The following is a 17,843-nucleotide window of genomic DNA, read 5'->3' on the forward strand; positions in this document are numbered from 1 at the left end:
GTGCAAGTTTTGGAGTCAATGTTACCTGTGATTCCCTAATGAATCTCTAATGTGAAACACTGTCATGTAATGGCTATGTGACTTGGCTCTGGCTTTAGCCATTAATAAAAACAAATGTCAGTACAGTGTCAATGACAAAGACACTGCAGTACTGTTAATAAATCATATTACATAGCAAATCCTTTTTTAAAAATGTGACTCTGTTGTAAACTTATTTTTATGGAAGGCAAAAAGGCCCTATATTAAAACAAATCGCTTAAAAGAAGCAGAGAGTGGCATGGCATTACCTGACTTCTAGCTTTGATATGGGGTCACAGATATTTGCACTTTGAAACAAAGGGGGGAAGGAGAAGGTTCTGAGATTAAACCTACTTGGTTAACCTTGTTAAGAAAACTTTGATTACATTGTTATTTACTGTATAAACCTTGATTTGTGCTCCAGTTAATTTACCAGCAATCCGATTGTCATCACTTGCTTTGAACACGGAACCAGTCAAAGAAACAAATAAGGACAGAGACCCTACAGCTCCCCGTGACTCTAGATTGGAAGTGGCTTCAGGAAATGGATGGAGGGAGATTCAAAGACGCAACTTTAAGGTTTCCAATTCTTGCTTCTAACACTCGGAAGAGATAATCCCATCTTTCACCTTGCCAGACTATATCTGTTCATTTAATTATTCTTTTAACTTAAAAACTTTAAAAAGAGAGCAGTAACATGAACAATGAAAGTGGGTGTAATCTATGTGTCATGATTTTAATCAAAAGGTTTGCCAATATAAATTTACAGTTATAAAGACTAAACTCTCTTCATATATTTAGTTTTTCATATGATTTTTCATTTTTGCTTCCTAGCTCACCTTGGACATAGTACCGTATCTCCTCTGAGATTCTTTGGAGAAAACTCTATTTAATTTGTTTGTTTTTTTTTTTTTTTTGTATAGTGCAAATGCATTTACAAATTTTACAAATTACTAATTACATAATGACCCCACATAAAGACACAGATTTGTCTAAACACAAGTCAAGTCAAGGCAGTTCCAAACTAATTAACACAAACTGAGCCTAACAATATCTGTCCATTAATTAATTGTTGAACTAAATCCAGTTACTAGCAATAAGTGAATCAATTTGCACAAAACCGAATTTGGGGTGAACACTGGTGCTTCACTTTGCGCAGAGATTGTGCAATTAACACAAGAAGAAAGATATTTATTCAGAAAGCATTTGCACGCTTTAGTTCACATGTGTCTGTACGTCATTTAGTAGTTATATGCAGTCATGTTTTTAAAGAATGCATTGTGCTCCTCCATGGTGGTATAAATGAGTGGCATAAATAATATTTATTTTACTAGTGTGCAACAGATTATATGCATTATTCAGCTACAGAAAATAGCAGCGATAACCACAGAAGTGTGAATATAGCGTTAGGGAGCAATAGTTCCTTTTCTCAGACTAAAAAAAAAAACTTTAAATCCTCAAAAAGTGCTTTTTTACAATTGTGAAATCAACTGCAAACTGAATGTTGTTCATTACTGTTCATTATAAATGTTGTTCTCATTTACTTCTCAATTCTGTGTCCCTTTACTGCATTTTTTTAGTAGGGAAGTTAGAAGCAATTAAACACAAATTGATTATCTACTAAAACAATTGCATATCAATGTGAGAGCAGGGAAAGCTTTAGATTCGTCAAAAATTTCGATCTCTGTTTTTCGATGGATCTTGACGTTTAGGGTCCCCTAATACTGAAAACATTAATATCTTGATGATGGGTGTGTGTTTGTCTGTCTATGTGTAAGTTTCTTCTGGAAGGTCTAGAGCTAAAGTGGCTGAATGGAAAAATTTGAAACTTAAGTCTGTTATGAGATAACAATGTACTGATTAGGTTTTGAGCCAAATCAGGCAAGAGAAAGAAGTACTCTAGAGCAAGAGTTCAATTCATTCATTAATTCAAAAAAACACTTCTTTCATAAAAACACATTACATACCAAACTTGCGAATGAAAAGGTAAAATGTGTCATTAAAATAGTCACACGTAAGAATGCATGAAAATACACGTAGCACAAACATGTCTGTGCATTGTCTTATTGAATGTATCAAAGCGTGTGCAGACATTAAAAACCATTTCATGTCCGCACTTGCTCGCGGTGGGACGAGACGACGGATATTCCATATTAGCAGAATCTATCAGTCTTGTACGCGTCATGCTTTCATAAAACACTATAAATTGGTTCATTTGATGTGACATGTACTTATTTGTGATTTGAACTTTGAATAGAATTATTTATTGAGGAGCAGTACTACGAAAAAGAAAATCAGAAGACACAGTTTATGTATTCGAGTTAGAACAAAAATCTTCTGTTTCTAGTACGTACATACTTTACTGTTTTTTTTTTTATCACAGGGGCTGTCGATATTGTTTGTTAATAAAAGTTTTTATTTCTTCAGATAATAATATGACTGGACCAAAAAAGAAATGCACAGACAGTACAGCTTGGACTATTTGTACTTTTTTTTAATTTACATATTTATTTCATAAATGTTAAAAATGTAAAGAAAATCTCTGCTTGTATTTTTTTGCTTTAATTTTTGTTAGTGCAGGTTTTGATATTAAATGTTGCACAAGATAATGCCATATTCCGTAGTCCTTTTATCTTTTTCAATCATTAATTACAAGTGATTAAAATGAAAAGTTTGATATCTAGTGAAATATTTAATATCGAGTACTGTACAAATGTATTAATTTAAGTAAATAAAGTAAATAACTAGGGGGTCGACGGTTTTAAAGGTTTTTGGTAAAGGGGTCTGTGGCCGAAAAAAGTTTGGGAACTCTTGCTCTAGAGCAGGGGTCCTCAGTCACAGTCCTGGAGGGCCGCAGTGGCTGCAGGTTTTTGTTCTAACCCGGTTGCTTAATTAGAAAGCAATTCTTGCCAATAATTTAATCTCATGGCTTGTTAGTGCTTTACCTCTGCTATGTCAGGTAATTCTCATATCCTAGATATTCTTCCACTTTCTAAGGATATCATCCAAATGATTTGAAGGCTAAAATGGATGAGTAATCCTCAGTCCTTCACTTTTTTCTCTTCACTTTCCTTCCAAGTATCTAATTAAACCCAATAGTGCATGATAAATACACACAGGTGTAAATGTAACAAGCTAAATGGAGAAATGCTGGTATCTTTTGTCATTTGTATGTTAATGCTAATTAGGAGCAATTAAAAACCAAGAATACAGCTGTTTAAAACTAAAATAAGCAATAAGGGTTCAAAATCTTAACGAGCAAAACAACTAAAGTGAAGCAGAAGTGTTACTTGAGGAATAAGTGCTTCTTATTAAGCAACTGGGTTGGAGCAAAAACCTGCAGCCACTGCGGCTCTCCAGGACTGTGAGTGAGGACCCCTGGTATAGAACAGTTTTTCTCAAACTCGGTCCTGGGGACCCCCTGTGGCTGCAGGTTTTTGTTCCAACCAGATTCCTAATTAGTGACAACACCTGATAACACTGAGCTCATTTAATTAGCTGGTATTTTTTTTTCTTCTATTCGACATTCAGAAAAGCATAGCAGCATGATTTTTACATGTATAAGACATTTATAAATAGTTCTGCTTTTGCTATAGATTTAAATGCTTGGCTTTCTTTTATTGATTTCATTATACTTTGCCCTTTCTCTGTGCAGTTTTTCCCCCTTCATTGTATCTTAATAATGACAACTTAAAACGGGCAGCGCAGACACCCAGGCAAACAACACTGAATAATCAAAGGCTGCAACTACTTTAGCGTCAGACCCACTAATTAGTAAATAATGGATTAATTAAACAAGTAGAACATCTAGAAAAGTAGAATGAAAATCAAGATGAAAATACTGTTAAAAAGAAAAAAAATACATTATTCATATATAGCTGCTTGGTACATTTTAATATTTTTTTCTTTTCTTAGCAAACTTAGTTTTCTAATTAATATATTGATCCCTAAACACAGAACTTGGGAAATATCAGTTCACTTAATTAGTCCAGGAGTTCAATTAAAAACAGAAGCTGGTCGGAACAAAAACCTGCAGCGACAGGGGGTCTCCAGGACCGATGTTGAGAACCCCTGCTCTAGAAGAACCTTCAAATACTGCAATTAATTATGAATTCTTCTCGTCAATTGCTTTTGTAATGACCTATTTTATGATCAGAAAGATCAGCATCAGAGCGGTAAATAATTACTGAAATGTAGTAGAATAGTTCGGGTAACTTGGTTCCTATGGCGCAAGTCCTACTGATATTGACATCTGAATTCTCACCCTAAAACATTTCATTCATTTTTAAAATATAGAATATGTTTAAATAATGTTCTCATGTTTTAAAAATAGAATCACTAACTCAAACATTCACTTTGTTATTAAAATTCAAATATCTGTTAGTAGACACCTATTAAATGTAGTATAAGTACAGAACCAGCTATGTTTTCAGTGACTGCATGATGCAGTTATTTGCTATTGTATTAAGTGTATATAGTGTTTGAGAGTCTGGTCTGTATATACATGAGTAAATTAAAAATAAATATATCATACAGTGTATACTATACCATTTTCCAAACCCACTCAACCCTGTGTAGGGTCATGGGGCGCTGGAGCATATCACAACAAGCATAGAGCAAAAGGCAGGAACAACCCCTGGACAGGGCACTAGTTCATCACAAGGTAAACACACACATGCACACACCACACACACTACAGCCAATTTAGTGTCCTCAATCCACTTAACCAGCATGTCTTGGACTGCGGGAGGACACTCAGGCAGACACAGGAAGAACATGCAAACTCTACGCAGGGAGGACCCTGGTCACTTTACTGTGAGGTATGAGCTACCACTGCGTTACTTTGACGCCCATGTATGGGGACCCCATGTTGCTGTAAGCTTTTGTTCCAACTAATGTCACACTGAATGAGTCATTTGTTATTTTTATTCTTATTGAATTAGCTCTTCTTCTTATGTTCTTCTTATTCTGTAATCAGAAATGTGCAGTGTCATAATGTTTACATTTATTAGACATTTAGAAACTCGTATTTGTACTTTCGTTACAGCTTTAAATACTTAAATTATTTTTTGTGTAGTTAGTGCCCTTAATTGTATCATAATAACGACAACTAACAGTGAGCTGAGCTGAGCAGACACTCGGGCAAACAACAGTGAATGCTGAAAGGCTCTTTCAGTGTGGGACACATTAATGTGCTCATTACATGTAGATTACATGTACTGTATATGTGGTAATATTTAGCATATGTGAGTTTATATTAAATATTTGTCCAACTTAGAAATAACAGCTTAACACATTATCTGTTTGTTCATCAAATGAAAACAAACACTGTACTGTACAATAATGAGCAACAATGGAAACCATAAACAGCTTCATAAACTCCTTGAGTTGCAGATACCCTTCAAACTGAATTGGTTCCAAAAGACTGAGGTCACACTGAAATAAAGCAAAAGAATGCTTCCATTTTAAGAGAAAACAAGTGAGGAATAATTTCTTGAACTTTTCTCACTGAACTGTAAAATATGCCCTGTGTATGTACAACACCGTGTGCTATAATAACACAACCGTATGAAAAAGACAATCCACACAGCTACCAGATTTTTATTTTGTGGCGTGTTTTGTCCTGCATTGCTGCTTTTCTTTAGGGGAAAACATCAGTACTAACAAATTACTATGTAACTTGCTATAAGTTGAAAATATCAGCACCAAATGCTGCTATAATAAAGAACTTTAACTACCTCGGCTTAATTATTATTATTATTACAGGTCACAAAAATGGAACACAGCAGTGCAGTGGTTAGTGCTGCTGCCTCAAACCTCCTGGGGACTAGACTGGAATCTTGATCTGTTCAATGTCTGGGTGGGTTTTTCAAACTCTACCTGCACCCACATGAGTTGTTTTCATTTTGCTCTGGGTATTCTAGCTTTTATCAAATACCCTAAAAACCTGCAGATTAGGTTAACTGGTCCTAAATGAGTGGGTGTGGGAGTATGTGTAAATGTACCCTACAATAAAGTGGCACATCATGCAGGGATTATTTTTGTCTTGTGCCACTGCTGCAAGGATAGACACCAGCCTTTGACCTCAACTGGAGTAGTTAATTTAGTAGCTGGATTTATGGGGGGCACAAATAGTTGGTACACCATGTCCGTGAATCCCTGATTTGGACTGTTACGATACTTTTTATTCTATGTATGGTATAGTTTGACCTATCCTTTATTTCTTTTCAGCACTCTAAGTGCACGACTTTTATTTACCTTTTTGTTGTTTTTTATTGAGATGGCAGCTGCAAATAAGAATTCCAAGATACTGGTAACATGACAAATATAAAACTGGTGCACTTATTTACAAGTGCATTCGTGGAGCCTTCTGCTGCTGTACTCATATGCTGGACCTTGACCATTCGGGTATCTTTCACCAGTAACAAATTGGCCTCTTCTCTTACAACATCAAAGTTAGACTCAGTTCCTGGGAGGCCAAAGAGGCTGTATGTTTCTATCCAATTATTTAAATTAAAGCCAAATATTGTAGTTGATGGAAAATAGTGTAATTTGGTCTTACTTTTATTAGGGTAAGAACTGCTTGTATCACTTATATGTTAAGCTACAAAAAAATTTTTTCTTTTATTCTTAATCGGTGTTTCATTTTTTTTTCTTAACCAACTTCAAGCTATCAGTGAGATGCTACTGACCAATAATAGAAAATGATCTACCCTATATCCATCTGTACCTAAGTGTTTCTGCTTTAAAAAAGAAATAAAAGTGTGTGATTTTATCATTTTGTTCTGATCCAAAAGAAAAATAAAACATTTCATGATGAGCTCAGAAAAGTACAATATAAGAAATATATATTATGACTGAGAGCGCGAGTGCTAACATACCTCACATTTAATTAACATGAATAATCTTCTAATAAATATATTAATTAGAGCAAAAACCTGAAGGAAATGGAGCCTTTCAGGACTAGTCCTGACATTCCCAATACACATGCACCACAGAATGCAGCTGGACTACCAATGATGAAAACAGGCAGGACAAAATTGGAATAAAGAACCAAATGATGAGATAAAAAAAAAGACTAATGGTCAAAAGCCAGAATATTTGAAAAGTAACCAAACCTAAAATGCAAAGCATAAATTGTAATGAAAATAAAATACAAAAATCCTACATCCTTATTAAGATCCAAACTAGATAAACACAACAGAAAGTTTTAGCAATTTTTTTCAGAAACTTGAAAGCTGATACCGCCATGGTATCACCTTAGTGACGTCACATCTGACAGTCACGAGACAGAAACCAGACATCTTTTGTAACAACAATATGGCTGTGATCCTATAAAAATATTTCAAGTGGTGGCACATACAACTCAAAACAATACACAAAATGTAGGCATGTCATAAAAATAATAATAAAAAACAATGCATCTAAAAGCACGATAAATATACAAAACAAGAAAATAAAAACTTGAGTCATGGAAGTTCATTATTTTTCCACCATTTATTCGAAATCGTGTCAACAACAACAGTCTTAGCAATAAGGCCCGTTTGTTGGGTCTATCCCGGGGTCTCCTCCTAGCTGGTCATGCCCATAAACCCTCTACAGGGAGGCATCCAGAAGGCATATGCATCAGATGCCTGAACCACCTCAATTGATGTGGAGGGTCCATGGTTCTACTCCGAGCCTCTCCTGGCTGTCTGCGCTTCTCACCCTATCTCAAAGAGAGAGCCCAACCACTCTGCAGAGAAAGTTGATTTCAACCACTTGTACCCACAATCTCATTCTTTCGGTCATTACCCAAAGTTCATGACCATAGGTCAGGGTAGGGACACAGATCAATTGGCAAATCAAGAGCTTCACCTTCTGACTCAGCTACTTCTTCACCACTATGGATTGATATAGCAACAGTATAACTGTGTTTGCTACCCCTTTCCATCTGTTGATCTCATCGTTCCTTTTTGTCCCCCTCATGAGCAAGACCCCAAGGTACTTAACCTCCTCCACTTGAGGCACATGAGTGGGAGGTGAGTTACTGGATGTGAAAAACATAGATTTCTAACAGTTGCATTTAGTAAAACTGAAGGAGGTAAAGATGTAAGAAATAAGGCTACTTTTCAAACAATATCCGACACAGACGGCTGCATTGTTTAAACATTGTGAAATCGATGCATTGGACTGGCGTGTTCATAAATGGCCAAACACTAATAAGAATGTACATCCTCATCATATAACAAACTGAATGTTAAGCTAAGTGTGAGGACTGATTTTCATTTATTTTTGCCCTTCTGGCTACAATGCATATCTATCTATCTATCTATCTATCTATCTATCTATCTATCTATCTATCTATCTATCTATCTATCTATCTATCTATCTTGATAATGTCGAAAAAAATTACATACTTAAAATTAATTCTTTTCTTAATTCTTATTAAATACATTTTACATACTGTTCAACCTTACCTTCTTTATTGTAAATGGTGTCTAAAGTATAATTAATGCTTTTATGTGTACTTTATTCTGTCATTGTTACACTTATTAAAAAATGTACCATGTGTGTAGAAATGTTTTCCGTATGTTTTTTGAAGGCAAAGCTTTTCAAGTTTCTCAGCAAAGACTTATGAAGCACTTCAGGGACGACTGCTCAAAAGTAGTTGTCAGCTTGAGATTTAAGCACCACAGCACTAGAAGACTAAACTTATGGACCTAATGCAGAAAACACACCTGAAGACCTAGCAGGAAGGCACATACGCAACCTGTTTGCAAGGGACTGGCTGCTTAAGATATATTATTTCGAATTTTTAAATCTTTTGACATAGTGTTTAAAGAAGATGTCAGACGAGATAAAAACCAGATTTTTATTTAGTGGCATGTTTCTTAACAATTTTAACTCCTGCTCTGCTATTCTTCTACGTAAATGTTACATTTGCCCATTCCTTTCCCTTTCTGGTTTATGTCTTTACGTTTTTGCTTGCCAACACCAATATCCAAAGTGCAAAAAATAAATTTATGGATTAGTGCCCTGTCCAGAACTGGTTCCTGCCACACTCTCAATGCTGCTGGAACAGGCCCCGTTTTCCCTAATATCGAAACTGGATTAAGCAGGTTTGGAAAACAGATGAATGGATTTGAGTGGAATTTTATTCGAACAGTGCATGTTGAACAAGCAGCATCTGACTTGAATTGAAAGCCTCTTTATCATTCACCTTGACACAATCAGATGGCCAATTAAAAGAATAAGACACATTTTTCATTTAGAATCTAAACCTTATTGTGCTGGGGGGACTGTGAGGCACACTGGACCAATTTTTTAAAATGACTAAGGATATCAGAAAAAGTAAAGGCTGTTTGGTGAACATAGTGTTCTTAAAGAAATATGCACACATTGTCAAAACTGAGCACAGCCCTGTTTCCTCATGGAAGTTATGCCCAAAGGTTCCATATATCACTAGACTACTCCTTCTGACTGCCTCCACATTAATATTTCATTGCAACAACAAGAGCAAAGAAAAAAAGTCAGGTTCAATAGTTGCTTAAGGACATTTCACACTGCTTTGTGCTTTTGCTTGATATATTTTCTTTCTTTTTATATTATGTTATTTAGTTGGTGCTCTTCTAATCGATCCATGATAGCTACAACATCGTAGTCTTGCAGTGAAGCTTTGACATATTGTCAGGATCATCTGCCAGTTAAATTTATTTTTGTGTCATTTTCTGTGTTTTATTTTTATTACTTGTTACTTTTATTGATTTATAACATCACTGTCTTCTCATTATACTTTTTATCCAAGGAGACTTTCACATCATTTTATGTAAAAAAAAGCCTAAACAACTTAAACCAAATTATTTTCGTTAGGATGTCTTGTATTCATTTGTTGCATCTTCAACTACAACTTCACCCACAATTTTAAATTCTTCAATTTGGTTTTGCCAATTATAACAAAGTTTGCCCCTTGTCTACCTTACGATTATAATTTTAGTGTTTACATTCTTACTGCTACCATGCAGGAAGTAAATATAAAAATAAAACCACAATTGACGTGATGGGGATTTTCCCCAATAAAAGGAGATGTGACGTATGTTTAAGATCAGCTGTTTACTTTGCTTTTTTTAGAAATTAATTTTAGACCTAACTGTCATTACTCCACACGTGAAAAATGCAGAAAAAATATTTTTAACAGACCAAAAGATGAAACAGACAACATTTCAGAAATAGCAAGGGATCAGAAACTTAACCAAAATGACTAAGCCAAAAATTGAATCAAAACTCAAAAGTCAAAAGGTGCACACTAAAGTCTAAAGTCCTATAACCAGCTTGAAAATTACCACCCAACTGTTTTGACTTCAGAATCCAGAATCTTGGAAAACTGGGAAGTTTCACAATGTTGCTGTTTATTCCTTTGACCCAATCACGTGTGACAATTTCCAGTTAGCCTGTTGCAACAACGACATTACCAACAGAAAACAGAGACTAAACAATCTGGCAGTAACCTGTTGAATACAAAATAGTGATACAGAGAAATGTAAAAACATTAAATTTGCTCAAAATGAAACTGAAAGTAAAAGCTAATATTAAATTTGAATCCCACATGCTTCGTAACCCTGCATAAAAAATCAAAAGGGGAAATATAAACAAAATTAAAATGAACAAAGTTAGCCAGATCATAACAACTGTTTGGTTTTTGTATAGATTCTTGAAATGATCTAAGGTCTATTATAAAGTTGTTTTGGGTGTTACTGTTTTGGTTTTTTTTACTTTAGTTTTCCTTTATTTTTGTGCACTTTAAAAGGTAACCAGAGTAAGCAGGTACTCACATCTGACTATATAGGGCCAGGTAGCTAAAGCAAGCCATTGCAGACTCGAAACATAAGGCGTTTATCCTTATTTCTTTTGGTGGGCTTGTCTTAGCTTTTTGTACCACATGCTATTTTTTATTCTTTGCCTACCTTTCATGACTAATCTAGGTAATTCACTTTCACTTTACTCTGTTTTTCCATGCTGTCAAGGTGGGATACACTACGTTTTAAATCAATATTTTAATTAGTAAGGTGCAGGCTAGAAAGCCTGGTTATTTCTGCACCAGAAGCAATGCCAATTCAAAATGAAGTAAAATAACAGAGTAAAACTAATACTCCAAATGATTTTTAAAGCTGTTTTTAAAATGGTACAAATACCACCCAGAAATTTTATTATTTAGTATATTATTTTTATAAACCAAAAGCTGGGAGCAAATTTTCAAATAGGGATACAAATTAATACTGCAAAAGATTTGCTTTTGAGCGGAGATTTAACTGTAAATATTAAACTATAGAATTTAGTTGACGCAGTCTGAAAGAATCATATTTGAAATAAGCTAGGAACTCTTCAGCTTTACTGGCAGCACCAACAAATACTGACTCTCTGAATACCCTCAACTGAATTCAATGACAGTCTTTAGCTCTCATTAAATAGGCAGAAGACTAGGAGTCCTAACTGTGGCTTCCACCTGTGCTTTGTGCTATTCTAGTTATCAGTCACACAGAAAGACACAACACAACATTTGCATATACAACAATAAACATTAATCCTAAAAATATGTATATTTAAAAACGTTTCGGTCAGTTTGTACATCACATCACATCACTATTGGCCTAAGGTTGCATTCAAGGAACAGGATGAGGAACATATCGTAAGATCTTTGGGTGACTGGAACATAGTGTTTGACCTTCAAAGGCAACATTCTTATGTGCTTCAGCAAGTACTAGTGGGCAGTTTACACCATACAGTTTTCATAATTAAATAATTGCCATTACTACTGTATTTTTATTATACTAGACCAGTAACGGTGTACTGCACAATAACGTGCAATGAATCCACTTGACTTGAGCATTCCTAGTTTTCATACTCTTTCTCTGTACGTTTACCATTCGTTTGCTCAGAGGTTGATGCGCTTGCTGCTTCCTGAGCAGATCTTCGTTTCTCCACCCTAGCGGCCCGCTGCTTCTCTTCTTTCGTCAGCATCTTTTTGCATTAAAACTGATTAAGTTAGTTTTTGTGCTGCAATTACTTAGTACGTTTTCTTTAATTTTTCACTTAAGCTGGCACTTAAGTCTTCAATCTGCCTCAAGAATGATTAGCGAAGGTGGTAGGGAATGAGAATGGCGCCCATACACATGCACCGCACGGCCGCCCTGCTGTGTTCTGCCGAGAGTTGATTCTACAATAAAATAAAATAAAAATAAAAAGAGTAATAAAAATCATCACCCGGAAAGCGGATAGTAGACATCACGTAGTATATGAGTACCAAATTTCAGGTCAATAGTTACAGGTGATTTAAAATCCTGGACAGACAGACAAACGAACAGCCACGGTAGCGTATTATATATAAAGATCAGGGCACCAGTCAAACAATAATGAGATACAAAACAAACAAAAACTTGACGAGCTAAACTGTATCAACCACGCAATATCTGAAAATAAAGAAAGGTGAAGGCCCTGACTTAGCTGGTCATCTGTTGGCTCACTTCACATTTCATTTTTGTTTGGCTGCCATTTAAGGAAAAATGAAGCAATTCAGAAGACTTGAGTCTTAAAAACAAGAAAGTTAAAATGAAGATAAGAAGAACTCAATTAAGAGCAGAAACTGGTCACTGATTAAGAAAGTGGCAGGAAAGAAAATCTGCAGCCACTGCGGCCCTCCAAGAGCTGAGCTGCACAAACCTATGGGTCACTTCTGGGTTTCAAATTTAGTTCTTAGATGGCTGCAGTGGTTTCAAGTTTTTGTCGCAACTAATTTTATAATTGGAAGCCAAAATTGGCAGTTAATGATACATGTTACTTTATTAAATTAGTAATAATTAAGGCTTGCAGTCTGCAAACTATTGATAGAATTGAATTTTCTCAGCATTTATAAATTTTTGCCTATCAATTCTGGTAATCAGACACTCGTTTTAGGGTGGTTTTGAGCAACTGAGTTTGAATCTGATGTCCATTTTGAGGAAGTCTACCTTCATTTCAATGGTTTTATTTATTTTTAGACCATTTTGTCCACCATTTTGGAGCTCTTGTTGTTTTGGCAAAGGCATCTGTTGTCAGGGGTATGTCCTCTGAAGTCGTGGCATGGCTCAACAGATTAAAAGGTCCTCCTGGAATTAATTTCCTCATCCAAATTGTGAAATCAAAACTGTGTTCTAATTGCGCTTTTAAACTATATTTGCTGTTTGAAATTTTGGTGAACTATATCTTTGCTTTTGTTTTTTGACTATAAATTTTTTCTCTCATTTTGGCTTTGATGCTCATACTTTTTGATCTCCCAGTACTAACAATTTTTTGGCTTTCATCTGTTCTCCTGGCTTACTCTCAAACCTAGTCTCCTTGAAGACATAACAGCTATTTTGTTTCTTACATGGAATGGATAACACCATCATCACAATAGAACATATAGGAACAGACAAATATACAGGGTGATAGATAGATAGATAGATAGATAGATAGATAGATAGATAGATAGATAGATAGATAGATAGATAGATAGATAGATAGATAGATAGATAGATAGATAGATAGATAGATGATAGATAGATAGATAGATAGATAGATAGATAGATAGATAGATAGATAGATAGATAGATAGATACTTTATTAATCCCAAGGGAAATTCAGACTGGAGTGATAATTTTAAAGTCCCAACTAGATAACAGTGCAGGAGCAAGTTAGAACTAGTAAAGTAAAATAAGGATAGATAGAGATGGTGACAGTTCTTATTTCTTAAGGAACATCAGCAAGAAAATCAGTTTAAATTACAAAATACATGTAACAGCAATGGAATATTGAAGGGAAATCAAAAGGTGGTATTATGTTTCCAGATAACAACATACTTTAAAATATATGCCTGCCTTAATTCATATGATAGGGTATGGTATGAATTTATATTTTTTAGTAGTACATGATTTTTTTAGATTGTAATAATTCTTTTAAAAAATATGATATTTTAATCAGTTGCACAATGTTCAATGCCCTTTTTGTCTACGAAGATATTAATAAGAACTAGCTCTTATTTATATATAACATTATCGGGGTGCCTCTCCCTTCACAACAGGATATATTTTACAAACACAGTGACCCCTTACACCCCTCACATGGACTTTTTACACTTCTGCCATCCAAGAGAACGTAATGCAGCATCAGAGCCAGATCTGCCAAGCTGCAGGATAGTTCTTACCCCCAAGCTGTCAGACCCCTTAACACCATGCTGCCCCCTGGGATCTTCCACACTGCCTCAACCACCTCTAAAAACACTTTCCTGCAAAGATGAGTGTGCATGTAGAAAACTGAAAATCTCATACTGACCTTTGCACACTGCACTTTGACATTCTTTGATATCTTTCTGCTGTGAAACACTGTGACCTGTCATTGTTTACACATCTTAAACAACTATTATCATACACTGATAATTTCTATATTATCTATATCTATTATTTATTTATTATATTGCATATTCATTGACTACTGCAGTAGGCTGGTGCCCTGCCTGGGGTTTGTTTCCTGCCTTGCACCCTGTGTTGGCTGGGATTGGCTCCAGCAGACCCCCGTGACCTGTAGTTAGGATATAGCGAGTTGGATAATGGATGGATGGATGGATATTTATTGACTATATTTATTTATCTAGATTGCATAATACCATACATTGCATCAATGTTCATATTCCTTACTACACATCAATATTGCTGCTACTTCTTTGTCTTGTCTTTGCACAATGTCTTGTTTGTGTTTTAATTTTAATTTTAATTCTGTTTTTAATTTAATTTTAATTTTTTATTTGCACTTTGTGTTGTTACATCGTGGACCCAAAGCTTTGCAGTTTCGTCTGTCTGTATTCTTGTATATGGTTAAGATGGCAATAGAGTTCGCTTTGACTTTGACTTAATATATCATTTTAAATCAATATTGCTAGAAATAAATGTAATTCCTAAAACTTTTATTATTTCTTTGTTAGCAGTGCTAGCTACATGGGATGCAATAATAAACCATTTTTGATATTTACAAAATTTACATTTACATATTGTTAATAAAAAACTAATGCTATTATGTTTCCAGACCATAAAATAAGACAAAATATAAAATCTACATTTTTGTAAATGAAACACACATAACACAACAGAAATAATATCAAAATAAAAAAGGATTAGGCAGGACACAATACTGCTGACTTGCAGTTAGACATGGTGCCATCTGTGCTATTCTGTGACCACCAAAGGCTGGCATTTGGATCACCCTTTCCAACTATTAAATGGTAAATATCATCATAGTTTTCTTTGGGGTTTTTTTGGCAATTAACTAAATATGTTGATGAAATTACATATTTTTGAGCCTCATTGACATTGACATTGATTTATTAATTAAAGCCATGAATTTCTTGTCAGCCAGTTAGAGAGCCAGTACGGCTTAGCAGTACATTTGCTCTGACACATCAGACATTTCTAATCCTGTTTATGTTCTTTTTCATAACATCATTTAAATATTTTGACCTGGAGCAGCTCAGTATTTATTGTTCATTGCCAGCTGGCTAAGAACAAAATAAAGAACTTTTAACATGTTTACAATTTTTAAAAGCATGTCAACTAAATGAAGGCAACAAAGCATGTTCTGCTAGCAGCAGTAGTCACCTTGTTAATTAGGAAAATGGCTAGACTGAAAACCTGTAGTCACTGCAGCCCTCCAAGAGCTGAATCTGAGACCCCTGTACTAGATAGCCTGATTTACTTTTCTAAATGCTCCTCTTCATCGTAAACACGTTTCAAGGTAGTACTGGTTTCCTACACATCCAATTAAGCATTCATTTCTTTTGCTACTCAGGAACAATATATCAAATTTAACAGATCTCACCAGCCGCTAGAAATCTGCCTACGCCAGTACAGAAACAGACGTTACCGAACTTGATATCAGAGTATAATTACATACAGTACATATGAACTTCATGCTAAAAACAGTTTGGTGATTTTAACTTACTCTTTAGTCTTATTTGTGCACATTTGTTACAGCTGTTGCATGGCATTGTGGAGCAGTGACTTGTGCTGTTTTCCGTCATACAGTAGATGGGTACTGTTTTCATTTTTTAGTCACAGACAGGAAGTCTGTGTGTTATTCTCATGTCCCTTATTTTTTTTTCTCCAGATACTCTCACCGTCCCAAAGACTGGCCAGTAGGGTCAAGTGTTCCATGTGTTAGGCTGGCGCATTGTCAAGATTTAGACATCGCTTCTATCTAGTGCTGTAAAGCTATTTTGGAATAAGTGGGTTTAGGAAAGGATTTAAAGAATGTTATAGTGGCCTTAATAAAACATATTTGAAAGCTGTAGGTATTTGTTTTATGTTTATAAAGTAAAGTTTCATTAACGACCCTAATGCAAATATGGAAATCTGAAAACAGTGAAGTAAAAACACATCTCAATTGAATTAAATGGCTTGAACATGGATGAATGGATGTTAAATGTTCAATTTTAATAGTATGTACTTTCAGTCAAAATTTTCATACTATTAAATAATTTAAATGAGAAAACAAGTGTTTTGAAATACTGGCTACTGAAAGATATTAAGTAGAACAGAGGTAGTTATAGCCATGTCTGAACCTGAAGAAATGCGCTGGTCAAAAAGTCACAGCGCTCTTGTGTTAATGATTGCTTGTGCCCTTCTGGTAGCTATTTGGGTCTTTAGACAGGTAGCCGACCCACTGTGTGCTCTTTAGCTGGGGACTATAGACTACACTATGTTATCCAAATGAAACAGTATTGTCAGACTCAGTCCTGAAATGACACGCCAGGGGCCAATTCTAGTACCTAACTTCAGTCATGTTGATTTAGTTGCCTCTTTCCTTAGTTTAGTGGAAAGACTCTTACTTTTGGTGTAGGATTCAAAGGACAGGAAAGGAAAGGAAAGTAGATGGTTTAAGGTACTATTACCATAGATTTTCCCCTACATTATGTATTTTGTTTATTTATTTATTTATACATTATTTATTTTGGGAGACAAAGTCAGAAAGGTGAAAATGTGCTGGTTTGGACATATGCAGAGGAGAGATGCTGAGTATATTGGGAGAAGGATGCTAAGGATAGAGCTGCCAGGTAAGAGGAAAAGAGGAAGACCTAAGCGAAGGTTTGTGGATGTGGTGAGAGAGGATATACAGGTGATGGGTGTAACAGAACAAGATGCAGAGGACAGGAAGATATGGAAAAAGATGATCCGCTGTGGCAACCCCTAATAGGAGCAGCTGAAAGAAGAAAAAGAATTATGTATTTTGTTACTTTTCTGTTAATTTCAATGATTCAGTTTCTTGTTGACAGTAAACTAGGAGAATGACTACAGGCAGAAATTAACTTCTTATTAATAAAATTAACAAAAACCTTCAGTGCAATGATGCTCCAGGATTAACCCTTTAAACTCAGCCTAATTTTTTTGAACCTGCTTGTGGGCCCAAACAATAATGTAAAATTAAAAAAAAATACATAAAATCATTATTTTCTTCATTGCTATAATTAGTGTAAGTTATTTTACTGTCAAAATGCCATACTACATACCCCAATACCATGTTGCAATATTTTTCTTTCTTCTGTAAATGATGGTTGAATTGTATCACAGCAACAACTGCTCCCAACCTCCTGTCATGGCTTCCTTGAAAGTCCAGATTTTATTGTGTACAATGTGACAGACGGATTATTATCTGCTAAACGGGAGAGGTGTTTCAACTTTCACATGACTCCACATTCCACTTTCTATGATTTCCACTTTCTATATTTTAATTTTTTTTTTGTGAAGAAGATTTTAATCTTGCAAATATTTTGTGTTGTAATTTGG

General features: G+C 35.1%; 1 protein-coding gene across 12 annotated transcripts in view; it reads right to left on the minus strand.

Moving 5' to 3' along the window:
- The window catches only part of LOC120525615 (filamin-A-interacting protein 1), a 283,170-nt gene that overhangs the window by 247,042 nt on the left and 18,285 nt on the right, over window positions 1–17,843 (minus strand). The window lies entirely within an intron of this gene.

The sequence above is a fragment of the Polypterus senegalus genome, chromosome 3 (genome assembly GCF_016835505.1).
Source record: "Polypterus senegalus isolate Bchr_013 chromosome 3, ASM1683550v1, whole genome shotgun sequence".
In the NCBI taxonomy this organism is placed as follows: domain Eukaryota; kingdom Metazoa; phylum Chordata; class Cladistia; order Polypteriformes; family Polypteridae; genus Polypterus; species Polypterus senegalus.